The following is a 17,241-nucleotide window of genomic DNA, read 5'->3' as shown; positions in this document are numbered from 1 at the left end:
GTACAGATGGATACATTATTAGTGAAATTAGGAACAAATCCATAGCTCAAGTGAGATTTTAACTCACGGTCACGACCCTTATACAAGTGCTTTACCGACTTAGCTATCGAGCCTATCAACGACACGGCATTTTAAATATTATAAGGAAAATCTAATCTTTTCCCTAATCGCAAATATATCCATCCCACTTGTACATAATAACGAACACAATTTATTGTTTAAATACCGACTCCAAGTCATTTGGCCGAGTGTCATTTGGCTGATTGCCGCTTGGCCGAACGCTATTTGGCCGAACGTCAATTGGCTGGGTGCCGTTTGGCTGAAGAAGAAACGATCGTGCCACTGTTCACCACGTCAGTATAACTCAAAATAATCCCCTTTGATTAAAAGGAGGAAAAATCTCTGATAAAATATTGACAGTTTTAACGCCAACTAATCCTTGAATTGTAAAATAAGAAAGAACAGTTAATGATTGGAGGAAGGAAGAAGGAAAAATTAATGATGATCAAATTGGCAGCTAGAATGTGAAAAGAGGTCTCTGAATTATTTTGGACATAATTCGGCCAAGTGGCATTCTGCCAAATGCCGGAAATCTAAAACACCTGAGCAGCCAATTTTTCACCAAAAACTATACATACATGATATCTATACATAAATTGAGATTATTAAAAATCATAATTGACCACACGAATTGATGTACCGAAACTTTGCACTTTGAGTAAGTGCGTGATATTGATTTAAACGTCTACAATCACAGTTTTACCTGAAATGAAACCTTCCAGAATAATAGTAGTATGTTGCTATGTGTATTGTTTTGCAAGTTATAAAGAGATTGCATCGTAATGGCAAAAGTCTATCTAAGAGTGGATGGTTATTAAAACACAGCGTAAAACATTGTAAAATTGCGAATGATTTATATCTTGGTTTCCCGCAAATTCCTGCAAAAAAGTCCGGTAGCATCCGAAAAAGAAGAGTCTCATCTAGCTTCCTAGATCGGTTGCATGTCGAATACGGTCGAATACTTCTACTTTTTGAACAAATTGGCAAACAAACTGTACAATTGAGTAAACATTGTAAAATTGCAATTTAAAGATAACGAGAATTTTCGCTTATAAGAAGTTTCTCCATACAAAAAACGATACAATTTTGTTACAAATAAAAAAAAGGCGGTACACAATCAAACATAGCTTAAACAATGATACATATATAAAAATTGATTAATCTAAAAAAAAAAAACAACTTTTTTGAATTTTGTCGCGAAATTTTGATTTCTGGCCCATAGTGCATCGTCTCAAATTTACGAGCAATAATATCAATATCATCAGCGAAACCAAGCAGCTGAACGGACTTCGTGAAAATCGTTCCACTCGTGTTTATCCCCGCTTTCCTAATAACCAGGGCCCTACATTTTCAATTTCAATTGAAATTTTCAGATGAAGTTTGTAAACAATGTATTCAATCGTCAATGGAAACAAGACGCCGTCGTCGTCGCCCAGTTCGACTGTCATCGTCACCGATGAACCGACGGTGCTGCGTCGTCGCAGATGCCACTTTGTTTCGCACTCACAAGCTCACGCAAGCTCGTTCGACATCGAATGAATTTCTCTGTTATAACTCAATTAATGAGTGTAACAACCGAAAAATCTGTGCAAAGTTAATGTATGCTATGCATAATTTACTGAAATAGTCTATTTCCCATAAAAAAAAATAAGCAAACATGCATTTTAAACAAATTGAAAATTTCAATTGAAGCCCAGTCGGTGTGAAAATGATCCGCCTGCCGTCGTTGCGTCAAAGAAAGCGACAAAAAGAACGGATGAAGCGATGCGCTTGGATGTTGTTGTGAATGTTCCCGTCGTCGTCGTCCGTCCGATGCTGATGGGCGCTCGCTTTCAGCGTCATGTTTTGGTTTCGACGATGTAGGGCCCTGGTCCCTGATACTCGAACTACGTAAATCACTCGATCCATCGTCGCCTTGATCAATCGTTTCAGTTTATCCGGGAATCCGTATTCGTGCATAATCTGCCATAGCTGTTCTCGATCGATTGTATCATACGCCGATTTGAAATCGATGAACAAGTGATGTGTGGGCACGTTGTATTTGCGGCATTTCTGCAACACCTGGCGGATGGCGAACATCTGGTCCGTTGTAGCGCGTTCACCCATAAATCCAGCCTGATATTGCCCCACGAACTCTCTTGCAGGCTTGATAATCCTCCTCGAAATCAAAAGAGTTTTGCCACATGCTCTAGAGCGGTGTTTTGCTTTTGCCTCGTCGCGAGGGAGCGAACGAACCCCAAACAGAGAGGCAATAAAAACTGAGCGAGGAAGAGGGGAACGAAAAAAGAGTCGATGATTATTTCGGGTTTTTGAGTGCGATTTTCGCCTCGAGAGTCTTTCTTTGTATGGGAGTGGAACTCGCGAGAGCTTTTCGAGTGTGAGTGGACGTGAGAAACACAACAAGAAATTATGAGTGTTGGACGAACTCCTCGCTGCGCGGCAAGCTCGCGCTCGGTACTGTTGAGGATTTGCGTTGTGATTTCTGAGTTTTATTTTCACTCCTCAGAAAATCGCCAAAATCGCTTCCTCATTTTCTCGCGAGGGAGTTTCTGTCAAGCCTGCTCTCTTGCAATCGATGATAGACGGCGGCATAAAATTTGAGAGAGTATCTTGTAGGCAGCGCTCAGTAGTGTGATCGCGCGGTAGTTCCCGCAATCCAACTTGTCGCCCTTTTTGTAGATGGGACACACGATACCTTCCATCCATTCCTCCGGTAATACTTCCTCTTCCCAAATATTGGTAATGACCCAGTGTAGTGCTCTCACCAGTGCTTCTCCACCTTATTTTAGAAGCTCGCTTGGTAGTTGATCTGCTCCAGCGGCTTTGTTGTTTTTCAACCGGCCAACTTCCTCCTCAATCTCTTGAAGGTCAGGGGCCGGAAGTCTTTCGTCCTGTGCACATACTTCTAAATCTGTTACCATGCCACCTTCGGTACTTGCAACATCGCCATTGAGGTGCTCATCGTAATACTGCCGCCACCTGTCGACCACCTCACGTTCGCTCGTGAGAATATTCCCGTAATTATCTCGGCACATGTCGGCTTGTGGCACAAAGCCTCTGCGCGAGCGGTTCAGCTTCTCGTAGAACTTTCGTGTGTCCTTAGCGCGGTACAGCTCTTCCATCGCTTCGCGATCTCGTTCTTCCTGCTGGCGCTTCTTCATCCGGAAGACTGAGTTCTGCCTGTTCCGCGCCGCGGTGTTGCAGCATTCTCGCCCATGCTGCATTCTTCTCGTTTTTCAACTGTTCACATTCGCCGTCGTACCAGTCGTTTCTGTGATTCGCAGTCGCGAAGCCTAGTGCTGTAGCCCATGTACTACCTATGGCGGATCGGATGTCCCTCCAGCCATCTTCAAGTGTCGCATCTTGATTATCCTAGATTATCCTGTCACATCCTGCGAAACCTAGTGACTTGCAATTCCATGTTCCAAGTTTCCAATCGTAGTCCTTATTTCGTCGCGTTGGTCTTTGCCGATTGTATCGAGTCGTATTTTCTCCTATGTTATTCGCAATGGGGATTTTTACGGGTGGCTTATTGGGCCTACGCCAACACTCCTGTCTCGCCGGAGGGCCATCGTGCCAGTTCTGTTTAACGTCCCAACCAACACTGACTGGGTCGATCACGCTGTTTGAGCCGCACCTCCAGGGTAAACAGACGCTCGGGTCGTAACTCCTCAATCTAGCTGAAGTCAGAAGGACAACAGTGCCTAGGCTGCACTACCAGCCAAGCACACAACTCTTAGCTGGCGGTCTTTGTCATCGCTTGACCCGTGGAAGCATGAGGTAGAAACTTGTGAGGACCAGAGCTATGTTGAACGATCTCCTTATCGACAATTCCACGATAATTACGTATTTGATATTTGTTCGAATTATAGTCTTCAAATGCAACGTGTCGGGATAGGGGGTAGGGGGGGGGGTTAGGTCGAAGTCTAGTGTTTTTACCCTGTCGACACATCCTTCAATCTTTAACAACAGTTGCCAATTCATACTATTTGGTTTATGTCTTAAGCTGTCGTACTTTGCTTTATTCTGTATTCTAAGACTTCCTCATACTCACATTAGTTGAGTCTATAATTTTCACGAACAAACAATGAGCATTCAATTGTTGTGTGAGGTTCCATAGAGGTTGGCATGCAGCAGTATCACAGAAATCTTCCTGAACATTTGTGAATAGAAAATTAAGATAGCTAAACCAGCAGTTTTATAAGAAAAATAATTGCAATGTTTCATTTTCACCAACGATTGGAAGAATAATTTGTTAATTTTTTTGAGTCAGTCGGCTTTACGTTGATTAAAGTCCCCATAATACTGACATGTGTTTCGTTATCTCTAAAGCTGCATCGATAGCTTTGAATAAACGGGATTGGCTTTTATTTAAAATGCCTGGGCACATTTTAAAGTTTACAAAAGATGTCAATGGAAAATAGGACAACGACATATTTTTCAAATGTCCTAAGAGAGCGTTTGGCAAGATAATGGTCATTTTAGGAAATCATTTCACTTTCGTTGAACTATCACCTATTCTTTCAATCGAACACTCAAATGGGCCACCAGATTCCCGATACCAGAGTTCCGCAATGTCCAAAGATAACTGCGTAAAACTATCCAAACTCTTGTTTCGATTCAGATGGCGCTATCCCATGTACTAGTCGCACTCCTTTTGCTCGGCATTCCCACCGAAGGCTTCCAACCCGGTCGTTTTCCGAGCCAAAACTGCATGAATTTTAGATTATTTCCAGTCTGGCATGTCGCTATAAATAGCCATTTATATGCAACCGAAATATGCCACCGTGTTGCAGTCATTCTCGAATCTCAGCCAAAGTGGGTGCCACCACACTGCACTGTAGGTACCGTCGCACACTGTTGCTGCTGCGAGTTTGGTAGCCTCCGGTTTCGGTCCGGTCTCGATCGTCCGCAAAATGACATCATGCATTGTGTTCGAATCCTCAAGCCCCCCCCAGCTTAGCTCTTAGGGTTGGTCCATAAATCGAGTTAACCATTTCTCTCAATTTCCACGTTGCGGTTCCAGCAGACCACCCCTCGAGAAGGTCAAACAAGCCACTCAACCGTAGGTCGTCCTCGTCGCCGTCGTCATCGTCATGGTCCTGCGGATTCTGGAAAGGTGGGTAGCAAACAACTGTCGGTCGGCCGGGTTGTGGCGTGACAAAAAGTTTAACAGCCCAAAACTTTTCCAACAGGAGGTTCTAGCTGCCAACTGGCGGGGAACAATTTTGGTTCCGCAAAGAGGAGATTCACCTATGAGCGAGCTTTCGGTCCTCGGATATGCTGCCGCCAGAGAGCAGAAGAGGCCTGCTGCATTAGTATGTACATCAGCATCGATTTATAAATATAATCCGTAAAGATGAGACGAGCCAAATTGGAACAGTGGCAACGGGTTGCTCGAGTTTGCCGCCTGATGCTGCTCTACATTATGGTGGTTTTAGGATGACTCTCGGAGTGTGTGGTACCCGGTTTAGAAGAATGAGCCATTATTTTGGTATTATGTAGGCTGGTAGAAATTGGAGAGTAATGACATAGATTGATAAATTCCGAGTGAACAATTGTTGTTGTCCCTGTCATTTTCTGTGTAGTTCAAGTACGATTCAGGAGACCGTGGATAATATTTGATAACATATTTTCAAGAGTGTTTTCCGGAATGATATTTCTACTGCATAACTCTTGCATACATACTCGATCATTGCTCCACGGAGCGTGGATATTCGAACTCGAAGAGTACGTGCTGCGTGTCTCGTCGCAGTTTGTGCACCCGGGTCATGTTGGAAAACTAGCATGCCCGAATTTACCTGAAGCACCCATAGCTCGACATAAATAGCGTGAAGTGAAAGTTCACTTCGCCATGAGGCCAGCTCGCCCATTTAGACATGCTCGGTATAAGCCTGTATGTCCATCTACCCTTGGTGGAGGAACCCCATTTTCTCTGTCATTTCTACATAGACGATGTTCTGGCGATCCGTCTCGTACCACGTGGCTACCAAATTTCAGCTTATCATCGATCATGACTCCTTGCTTCAGTGAGCGCTTGAAGTTGTTCGTGCATCCGCCCGTGGTAACCGTTTTGTGGTGTGCGAGCTCCAGCGTGCGCTGCTGTCAACTCCACTTCCTCTATTGACTCGCCGTATACCATCTGCATAGCTATTCTGAACAAGTCAGGGAGGACTAGCTGCGATGGCCGCCTTTATGGCTACTGTCGGAATACCGTCCGGACCCGGAGCCTTACTTACCTTACCGATCAGGCTAAGGCCGGGGTGACCTCTGCTATACATAGTATCCGTCTCCATTCCACTCGGTCCATGGCTGTTTGTCTCAAGTTCCGCACTCTGCGTAGGGTCCACGTCTTCTTGTACCGGTCGGATGACTCTCGAGAACCATTTTAGTCGGGTTGCTATCCGACATCCTGATGACGTGACCCGCCCACCGTAGCCTCCCGATTTTCGCGGTACGGACGATGGTTGGTTCTCTCAGCAGCTGATGCAGCTCGTGGTTCATTCGTCTTCTCCAAGTCCCGTCTTCCATCTGCACTCCGCCGTAGATGGTACGCAACACCTTCCGTTCGAAAACTCCAAGGGCGCGTTGGTCCTCTGCACGTAGGGTCCATGTTTCGTGCCCATAGAGGACGACCGCTCTAATCAGCGTTTTGTAGATAGTTAACTTCATGTTACGGTGAACTTTATTCGATCGTAGAGTTCTGCGGAGTCCAAAGTAAGCACGATTTCCTACCACAATGCGCCTCTGAATTTCTCTGCTGGTGTCGTTGTCGGCGGTCACTAGTGAGCCCAAGAAAACGAATTCTTCAACCGCCTCGATTTCATCATCGTCGATATAAATTCGGAATGGCGGGCGCGGTGATTTCTCCCCAGGGATGGAATGCACCTCAGAGCAAAATATGAGAAGAATAATAACGCTCTCCGCACTTTTAACTTGTCTGTTTTGTTCTTCTCTTTTATGTTTTGATTTGTCACTCCGTCAACTGTTGCTCCCAGTTGTGAGCGCTATGAGAATTGGTGTGACAAATGAAAGAGAAGAAAAAAAGTTGCTCTTTTTTGTAAACAAAACAGTGCTTGGTGGGAGCCGTTGCAGCAGTGAAATTGTTCAACATTTTGGCTTGTGAGCAGCATTCATAAGCGAAAATAAAATATCGCCACGGTCGGATAAGGAGTCGTGGCTTGGCAAGTGATTTCTGTACTGGAAGCGACAATAAAATTGGATCACAGTGTGTACTTTCCGGACGACAAAGACGCTTGCACGTAGTAGGTACACTCGTTGCCAAATAGTAAACGGAATGTTGAATCCGTTGAACCAGGACCGCGATAAACTCAGGTATGTAAGAATGGTCTTTTTTCGCATCGCAGTAGACTATAATATTGCCAAACAATTTGACGGGAACTTTTTTCTTTTTTCTTGTTTATTTTCCTTCCGCAGTGTGATGGTAAAAGATGTTTCGACACTTCCGCCGCCTCCCCACGATCCAGCGGTCAGGGTCTCATCTTCGATCCAGTCATCGGCCTGTATCAGCTGGGGCAGCAGCAGGAGCCGGCAGAGCACAATCTGCGCCGGGTCAGTTGGAATCATCGAGAACGATCGGTTCCTTCGGATAGAGGTCCTTGGCAACCGGGGCAGACTCCAGGGCGGCCTGTTCCTTCTCTGCCTCCTCCGGATCGCTGTAGAATAATAGATCGGGCACGATGTCCCACTTGTCGTGGGTGATCTTGCCGCGCAAACGCCGCACCTCCCGGGCCAACAGCCACGACATCAGATCGGTTGAGTGCAGCGTCTTGTTGTTGTACGGGATGGCAATGTCGACGAACTGCAGCGGCGAAACGGTGTTACAGAAGCGAATGACCGGAATGTTGAAGTAGGACGCTTCGGTGACGGATTGGTGAGCGGTCAACGGATCGGTGACGAAGCTGTGGCACATCTTTATGTATTCGAAGAAGCATGAGCGAAATTGTCATATCGAGTGAACCCCAACTTTTGCCGAATCAGTGCTGATATTCAAAAGGTAATTAATACAGGCCCTGAGTTTTTTTTTTCGTTTTTGAGATTGAAAAGTGAAATCAAGTAGGCCTATCCATAAACTGCATACAGACACAATCACCTACTTTGTACTTGTTGTAAATTACGGTAGGCGGTAACTGTATAACAGTCCCATATCTACTGGATTTCCTATTCATATGGGACTCTTATGCGAGTAGGAGCAGTGTAGACTGGTGGAAGAGAGCGGGTTGATGTAGACAAAGTCTACAGTCCCTCAAATGACCAAGGACGAATCAGTTTATGGATAGTTTATGGATAATATAGAATTTTTACTCCCTCTCACCTTAATTTTAGAAAATTTAATTTTCTTCTGCTCACAATTTCAGATCGAATTTCATCTGCAGAATGCTGATCGCTCAACTGTATTCAGTGGAAAACCATGTGTGTGATGCGATGGTATATACAAAGCTCACTGAGCCAACTCAACGAATATTCGGAGTCATATGGCGTTGGAGCCTTGCATGCTAGATTGCACTACGAAGAATATGAACAGACTTGTCGGCCCATGTAGAGTAGACCGGCCCACATTTGTATGACGAGAAAGAAAAGTTGGAAAAATTCACGGGGCACCCTCTAGAATCGTGCCTTTGGATGAGAAGAACAATCTGTGAAGGATTCAGCTCAATCGGTTTAAAACTGAGCTGGCGCAAATGAGTTGAAGGTTTGTATGGGATTTTCAGTCCAAATATATGGGAAATTGGATGGCCTACAGTCTCTCACTCAGTACGCCGGTTCAGCGAGTTCGATTTAGCTCAGAATTGAAAGAATGTTAGTTGATACCCTAAGGAACAATTTTGTAGAGGACCATATCATGATAAGACTTAATTTTACTTGCGGTTTCAGCTAACGAAAGCAGGATGAGGACATCTTCCCCTGTTTACTCTCGGTTGTTACATGCAGCACATGTTTGTCGGTCGAAGCTTGCGCACTACATCATAGGCAGCTATGTGATTCTTCATTGTTTCGATACCCGCACACGTACGTGAGCAATTGAAATGAAGGACAACATAGCCGCCTATGATGTAAAGCGCAAGTTTCGAACAGCAAACACGTGCTGCATGTAGCAACCGAGAGTAAACAGGGGAAGATGTCCTCATCCTGCTTTCGTTAGCTGAAACCGCAAGTAAAATTAAGTCTTATCATGATATGGTCTTCTACAAAATTGTGCCTTAGGGTATCAGCTACCATTCTTTCAATTCTGAGCTAAATCGAACTCGTTGAACCGGCGTACTGAGTGAGAGACTGTAGGCCATCCAATTTCCCATATATTTGGACTGAAAATCCCATACAAACCTTCAACTCATTTGCGCCAGCTCAATTTTAAACCGATTGAGCTGAAATTTTCACAGATTGCTCTTCTCATCCAAAGGCACGATTCTGGAGGGTGCCCCGTGGAATTTTTCGACATTTTTGTTTTTGGGCCGGTCTAATGTAGAGGAACCAGCGAAGACGCGGTTTTCCAGCAAGACCATGCTGACGACTGTCGGTGTTGCAAAATGATTTTCAATCAAAAGTACCAAAGTACTCATCGTACACTGTGAAGCTGACAAGCAGAAGCAGGATTTGCCCCCGTAGATATGTTGCACCATGAAAAAGAAGAAGATTACGGAAAATGCGGATCAATGCCAGTGGAAGAAGCCACGATGCCAAATACCAACAGCAAAAAATGACACCCGCTTGTATGGGCCGTCGAATCATTTGAAGCTACCTCCATTCAGCGTAGATCGCTAACAAGGATGAAAATAAAACTCCTCAGAAGTAGCATTTACAGCTGCCGACCTGATCTTTATCGCCTTAGGGTAAAAAATATAATTTGGACATGTATATAATTTGGACATGCACGTCGATGTATGCCTTATTGCGGAGAGCTAATAAAAGTAGATACTTCTCAATATCGGTTATTGGATCAAATGGACCCTATTCTGATGACTTACGTTGAAAATACGCTTAACAATTAAGAATTTACTTCAAAATTTTCGAAAATTTAAATTATTTCACTTAAACCCCTCAAATGCACAGGTATGCAGGACGACATATACTTCATAGTCACATACAATATTCACCTGAAAATGGTTGAATTAATAATTATAAGAAATTTAAAAGCCTTTTTGCAATGAAAAATGTTCAATAAAGAAGCATTAGACAGTCAATATCTTAACATTCATCTAGAACGCTTAAAATAGGTGGTGTCCAAAATACATTGCATGGTTTCTACTGTTAATATATTTTGGTCATCTGCCGAACTACAAGGGGATGCTATGCGATTGCATGCTTGGAGGCGTATTCTGTGGGTCTGGCGATATTTTCCCGATTTTAACAAAAACTGTAATAGTTATCAAAATAGATGCCTGTTAAGCGAAGAAATTTGATTATTTGTAAGAAAATATTTGTTAATTTATGCTACTTCCATGATTTAGCAGTATTCATGGCTAAACATTGAGATAATTGCCCTGTCCAAATTATATATACCTGAGGGTGTCCAAAACATATATTCGGTGTCCAAAATGCAATTCTAACAGGCGATTGGAAATTGTGATTTTCTCAGCTTAAAATGCTTTCGTTAAGGTTTTTGTCACCAGGAACGCAAAGTACAATCATATTATAAGCGTATTAGTAACTTTGCGAAATAATCGATTGCTTTCTAAGGAAGCTAAGGGGCGATTTTTCCAACGTTGTCATCAGCCTGTCCAAAATACATGAATTACCCTACGCCTGTCAATTATGATTGATCGATTGAGGAAAAAAATGACTAGCAATAAAGGGACTAGGGTTCATCGATTTGGATTTAGTGCATCAATGAAGTGGTAATTAAGCTACCATTGCCCTGCCACGAAGGGTGCGGGACCATTTGGGCAATATCCCTATTTTAGGCACCTTTCGCCATAATTCAGTCAATTTTATACCGGATGAGTTATATCACAAAGTGCCCAATTTGGAACCACTGCGCCAATGGTACCACATCCCATAACCCATCGCATTTAATGGAAGATTCAAGTCGATTTAATTACACTCTTCATTGGATATCCATGCAACCTTTGAATGTTTGGTGACAGTAATTGTAATGCCCAGTAGGATTATATAGATTCAGCACTAACATAGACTGCCGCCACTCGCAAAACAGTCCCATCTTTGCTGGGTTTTCTATTCATATGGGACTGTTTTGCGAGTGGGGGCAGTGGACTATTATTATATTTTTGAAGAACTGAAAACATATGAGCTAGCTACATCAAAACAAGTAAAACAGGACTTTTCATTTGGGATTATTTTATTTAGCATGATTGCATAAGCCAACTTTCTACCTTCATGAATTGAACAATTATCTATAATAATTCTGAGAACAAAAATGTTTTATCTTAGTTAGACCCCAATAACAGATCACACCACGAAATTTATAGATGCTGATCCTTTTAATTGAGATTAGCCCCCGTGACAAATAAACGAAAACTACCTCTTTTCGACAACCTTTTTTGTGGTATTTAAACTATTTTAATACAATATAATTAGTCATCAAATTTGCCAATAATCGCTAAGATATGATTTTTACAAGCGATTCCAGAAGGAATAATTCTGGCTGATGCCTTTTACGTTAATTATACTTGAGAGCCTAACACTTTAAACAATATTGCTTACGATAATATTCGTTGAATAACAAAGTGAGTAGTGAATAATGTTACAGTGACAAACATTCCAGTTAATCATTTCGACTTAAATGACGTATGAATCTTATTCCATTACAATTCAAACATTGTAATCCAAGTACATCGATTTGAGTAAATCTTTGTTGGCCTTCACAAAGAGTAATTGCTCCAATGATTTCGAACTGGTCTTTGCTCTGAACCTGGTCAATATTTGACCAAGTCCATTGAAATTGCGCTCAACCGTGACTTGCGTACACGGGAGTTGTAGTACCGTTAATGCCAGCAGTGACAAGTCCTTATCATTTTTAGATTGTTTTTGCCACCAGTCAATCACATCGGCATCTAACGGCAGAGACATTTCAAGATGAATCCGACGAATCCTTTTTTCAATATCGATGTTGCTACATGAAGATGAGCATTTGCTGGCGTTTAGCAGCTTCTGAACGCGGCTTAAGCTACTGACGGATGACGAGGATGATGACGGAGTTTGGTCTGCTTCTGTTGAGTCATTTTGTGGTTTGTGCAAGGATTGAAGAGCTTTCCATGTAGTCAACAGATGGTGCTACAAATGTAAAAAATAAAAATAAAAATTTTACTACAAGTTTTAAAATAAATAATTGGGCGGATAAACTTACAATGGCCATCTCCCGTTGTTCGCTTGTCAAAACTGGTGGGTTGAATTCATTTAGTCTAGGGTCAACGAACAAAGCCGCCAGAAACGCAGGATTGTCGAACCACATATGCATACGGTCTTGCAGTGCAATTGCGCTTTTCGATTCCGCGAGCTCAAGGCAACATTCTTGCCAATAGAGGTAGAAGGTTCCACACAGCAGGGATTCTTCTTGAACTCGTTTGGTCAGAATGTAAACTGGTTTCGAGGTAATCAAAAAATCTTCAACGCGACGCCAGTACATATGATTGAAAGTTTTCTTTAGCTCAGCTGGTAAAAGATTTATGATAAAATCTTTTTGATCATGCAGGTACTTCACCATAACGTAGGATGATCCCCAACGGGTGTCTCCATCGAGAACGGGAATTTTCGCGTCCTTGACCAACTTGAACGAGCTTATGTACGGCTGGCGTTGCAAAGTTTTAACGAGGCTTCTTGTTTTTGACAAAAAGGCTGAAATTGTCTTGGATTTAAGGACATCGTATACAGAGAGCTGCACGGTGTGCGCGGCACACCTAACCCCAGTTTGATGAGTCTCCTCGATAACTGGCAAGTCGTCTTGCATGTCTTCCAAGGAAAAGTGGTCATCCCATAGTTCCTCGGTTTCATCATGTTCCAAATCCGACCTATTAGTAAAACAGGTTATAAAAAGTAAGTTAAGTGAATATTTACAGAATCTTAAACACAATGTAAAAATACAAAAGGCAGAAAGAACAGAAAGATGAAAGACACAAGGTCGAATTGTAAGAATGGAAGGGTTAAAACCGTACTCACACAATTGGTCCATCGTTCACAATATGGTCCAAGTCATCCACGGCGTCTTCTACATCGGAATCTTCGTTGTCAAACATACTCAAATCGTTCAAATCCGCGGTGTCGTCACTAGAAGCTTGTTGGATCTGATTCAGGCGCAGGAGTCTTGTCGCTTTTAAAAAGTTACTTCCATTGTCAGTTGTCACGGCGTAGATTTGCTTGATATCGACGCTGAATCGGCCGAGGACACTCAGTATTTCCTCCATGATTTTTTCGGCGGTATTGCGCTCAATGGTTTCCAGCATAGCGAGGTTGTGCACTACAACTTCACCTTGGTGAATGTACTGTGCGTTAATGCCCAACACATTTCGCTTTTTCCTTGAGGCCGTGTCCGCCTTGATGCAAAACAGTTTTCCACGCAGCCTGGTAGAAATGAACTCTGCCAACTTGTTGTGGATAATTTCCAGATATCGTAGAATATTGTGTCGGTTGGTATGTCCCAGCTTAAGTCCATCTTCCAGGGGGTGCAGGATGGCTTGCACGCATTGATGGAAAAAAATCCATCGGAATGTTGCATTCCGTCAGCCATTGCACTATGTTTGTGATATACACATTACGGTCCAAATAAATCACGATTTTAATTTTCTTTTTTGGCACATCATCGGGGATTTCGTCAAGTTCTTGAGCGTTATCGAGTTATCCCAATTCTTCAGCTTTGGCTCTGTGTTGTTTAACAATGTGCCGCCGCAAATTAAATTTACTGTCACATTTAAAGGTTTTTTCTGAATTGCACAACAAACACATAGTAATTACGCGCTCTGTGTTGTCCGTGTCGCTTCGAATAATCATTTTTGACGTAAACTACGTCTAAGGGGAAGGTACGGTACTGTACCACGGCACCGGGTGCAAAATGAAAATCTAAAATTTTGCGACCGTCACGAAATTGCATCAGATTTCAAACGCTAATAACTCAAAAAGTAATCGATGGATTTTCCGGATTATAGCTCGAATCGATGGGAAAACTGCACAACAATTTTCTACAACACACAAAAGTTACTATTTTCAATTTTAAACTATTGAAAATTTGGAAATAGTGAACCCATGTTTTTATTTTTATCCAGCCAATCACGTGCGAGCACAAGTTTGAGGAAGAAACGGGCAGTATAAAAGATTACTGCTTCTTCTCATCTTCCATCAGTCCTCTTCGACTACTCGATGGGAACGCATCGGCACTCGGCACTCGGCAGAGCGCTGCCGGTCTGAGTTAGTATTCTTCCGAGCGTCGACCGCGGTGGAGCGGGAGAGAGCATTTTCGCTCTCCCATTCTGCTTCACACTGCCGAGCGCGTTGGACGTGCCGTCGGCAACCAAGCAGCACCGGCGGTGGTGGCTCAATCGCTTGTTCCCAGTACGGTAGCGGATGCGCCCGGCAGCAACGGAATGGAAATTTCAACATCGGATCCAACACCTTTGCCGGAGGCAAATATCCCTCCTGAAAGTGGATTATATTTTGGTGTGGCGAAATCAAATTTAAACAGCCCTTGTGAGGGCTAAAATTTTAAATTTCTGCATAAGAGTTCATTCAGAATTATCCTAGAAAGCAAACACGTAAGTGCCGACATATTAAAACCAACTACAGCGAAAGCGCTGCCGTGCGCGTTAGACGCACCAACAGCAACCGAGTAGCAGCGGCGATGGTGGCTCATGCACATTTCCACAGTGCGGTAGCGGATAGGCATGACACAGCAACTGGGAATTTTCATCGGAAAGAATTTAACCGCTTGATGTCGAATCAGTTCTAAATTCAATGTACTGTGTATAAACTTATGCGCGCATCAAATAGAAATTTGCCCAACTTAGAAAAAATTGCTGGTTTACTGGAAAATGAAAATTGTTAACCAGCGTTGCCAAATTTCCATAAGAATTTTCGAATTTCAAATATTCAAATATTATAATATTGGTTAATCCTAAGTCTACTGTTCAGGAAAAGGCTAATAATTATAATTTTAAATTATTTTGAATATTCTGCAAAAATAAATGATTACAGATAAATTTGTATGGCATCATTGATTTTGACTCCCCTCGTATCTAACCAATCACGTTCAAGAGGGGAAACCATACCTTTGTGCAGCATAAAAGCAAACTGCTTCTTCTCATCTTCGTTCATTATTCTTTCACCCATCGATGCAGAAGCATCGCCGGGCGGAAAGCGGAGCTCAGTTTGCTTTGGTCGCCGAGTCGAACGGTTGTCCAGCACACCGGACAGTAGGCCCGGTTTCATCGACGGTGGCTCATTTGAAATCTCCCAGTGCGGCTGCGGATGGGTACGGCAGCACGCGGAAAAATTTTCATCATCGGATCCAGCGCCATCAGCGAAGGAAGAAATCCTCAACAGTAAACAGATTTGTCAATTTCTTGATTTTGCTTTGGCTGACCAAGCCATGTGGGAAATTACACTGTTGAAAATGCTTTGACATCCATGTGCACAACAGAGCACATGTTCTGTTGTGCACATGGATGTCAAAGCATTTTCAACAGTGAAACAGATTTGGTTTTGCGAAATCAAATTTAAACAGCTCTTGTGAGGGCTACAATTTTAAATTTCTGCATAAGAGTTCATTCAGAATTATCCTAGAAAGTGAAAACAAGTAAGTGCTGACATATTAAAACCAACTTCAGCGAAACCGCTGCCGAGCGCGCAGTAGACGCACCGCCGGCGATGGTGGCTCATTCGCATTTCCCCAGTGCGGTAGCGGATAGGCATGACACAGCAACTTGGAATTTTCATCGGAGAGATTTTAACCGCTTGACCCATCGACGCAGAAGCATAGCCGGGAAGCGGAGTTCAGTTTGCTAACGCCGGGTCATCGGCGGTGGCTCATTCGAAATCTCCCAGTGCGGTTGTGGATGAGTACAGCAGCACGCGGAAAAATTTTCATCATCGGATGCAGAACCATCATCGAAGGAAGAAATCCCTCCTTACTGTTGAACAGATTTGGTTTTGCTAAATCAAATATAAACAGCCCTTCTCAGGGCTATAATTCTGAATTTTCTGCTAGAGTTAAAACCGAATTCTCGCGGCAAACGCACCGCCAGAAACGTTGCAGTAATGGGGTGGCCCATTCGCATTTTCTCTTATAGCGAGCGGTTGGTCATGTCAACTGGGAAGAATATTCTTCATCGGAGCTAACCCGGGCGGCAAAAGATTAAAATTAAATGGGAATTTATTAGAAAACTGAGTGAAATTTCTTCTACAATTTGCTGGTTTGCCTAAAAATGAAAATTGTTAACCAGTGTTGACAAATTTGAATAAGATCTCACCAATTACAAAATTACAAAATATTCAATATCTGTAATTACCAGTAATTTTTGCCGAAAATTCTTAAAATGTGTATCACATACAATTATTTACTAAATATTATAATATTCGGTAATATAAACGGGTAGGCGTCTGGAAAAGGCTAATAATTAATATTCAAGAACAATTTAGGTTAGGAATGCATTTTTCCCAAAATTTCAATAATTTGCTAATAGAAATCAGAAATGAGTTACGTTTAAGAATGTAATCGCTCATAAAACAACAAAGAGGAGGAAGAATAGAAATCACCGAATGAAGACAACCATGGTATACACTAGTATGGGACAAACATCAAATTCTCGCTCCAGTCGACTTTTTTGATTCCATTTAGGTCCCATATGAACTGTGCAAAATTTCAGCGCAATCGGTGAAACTATAATTTAGCGCAAGCGGTTCAAAGTTTTCATAGGATTTACTATGGGAAAAGTTACACTTTCAATCAAAAATCCCAGAGGTCGCCCTTTGTCTCCTTAATTCAAATCGATCAACGTTTCTTGTAGAAAAATCATTTGTGAAACTTTTCTTCGAAGACCGCAAAACGATAGGATGCTTGTGGAAAAAGTTATTGATTTATTACCGATTAGTGATCCAACGAACGGCATTTTGTTTTGTTTTATTAGCAGCACTGTAGCTGCTGCCTTGGCTGTTGCTGTTTCTGGGGGTGGTGATGCCTCCCGCCACCCCATGCAACAACGGCAACAGCAGTGCTGC

General features: G+C 42.7%; 1 protein-coding gene and 1 pseudogene across 1 annotated transcript in view; both read right to left on the bottom strand.

The window, feature by feature from the left end:
* LOC109405120 (mucin-5AC-like) overlaps nt 1–17,241 on the bottom strand; it is a 163,988-nt gene that overhangs the window by 103,817 nt on the left and 42,930 nt on the right. The window lies entirely within an intron of this gene.
* LOC109402001 (small ribosomal subunit protein uS2-like) lies at nt 6,939–8,421 on the bottom strand (annotated as a pseudogene).

Source organism: Aedes albopictus, chromosome 2 (genome assembly GCF_035046485.1).
Source record: "Aedes albopictus strain Foshan chromosome 2, AalbF5, whole genome shotgun sequence".
Taxonomy (NCBI): Eukaryota; Metazoa; Arthropoda; class Insecta; order Diptera; family Culicidae; genus Aedes; species Aedes albopictus.
This window is presented reverse-complemented; position numbering and strand designations above follow the sequence as displayed.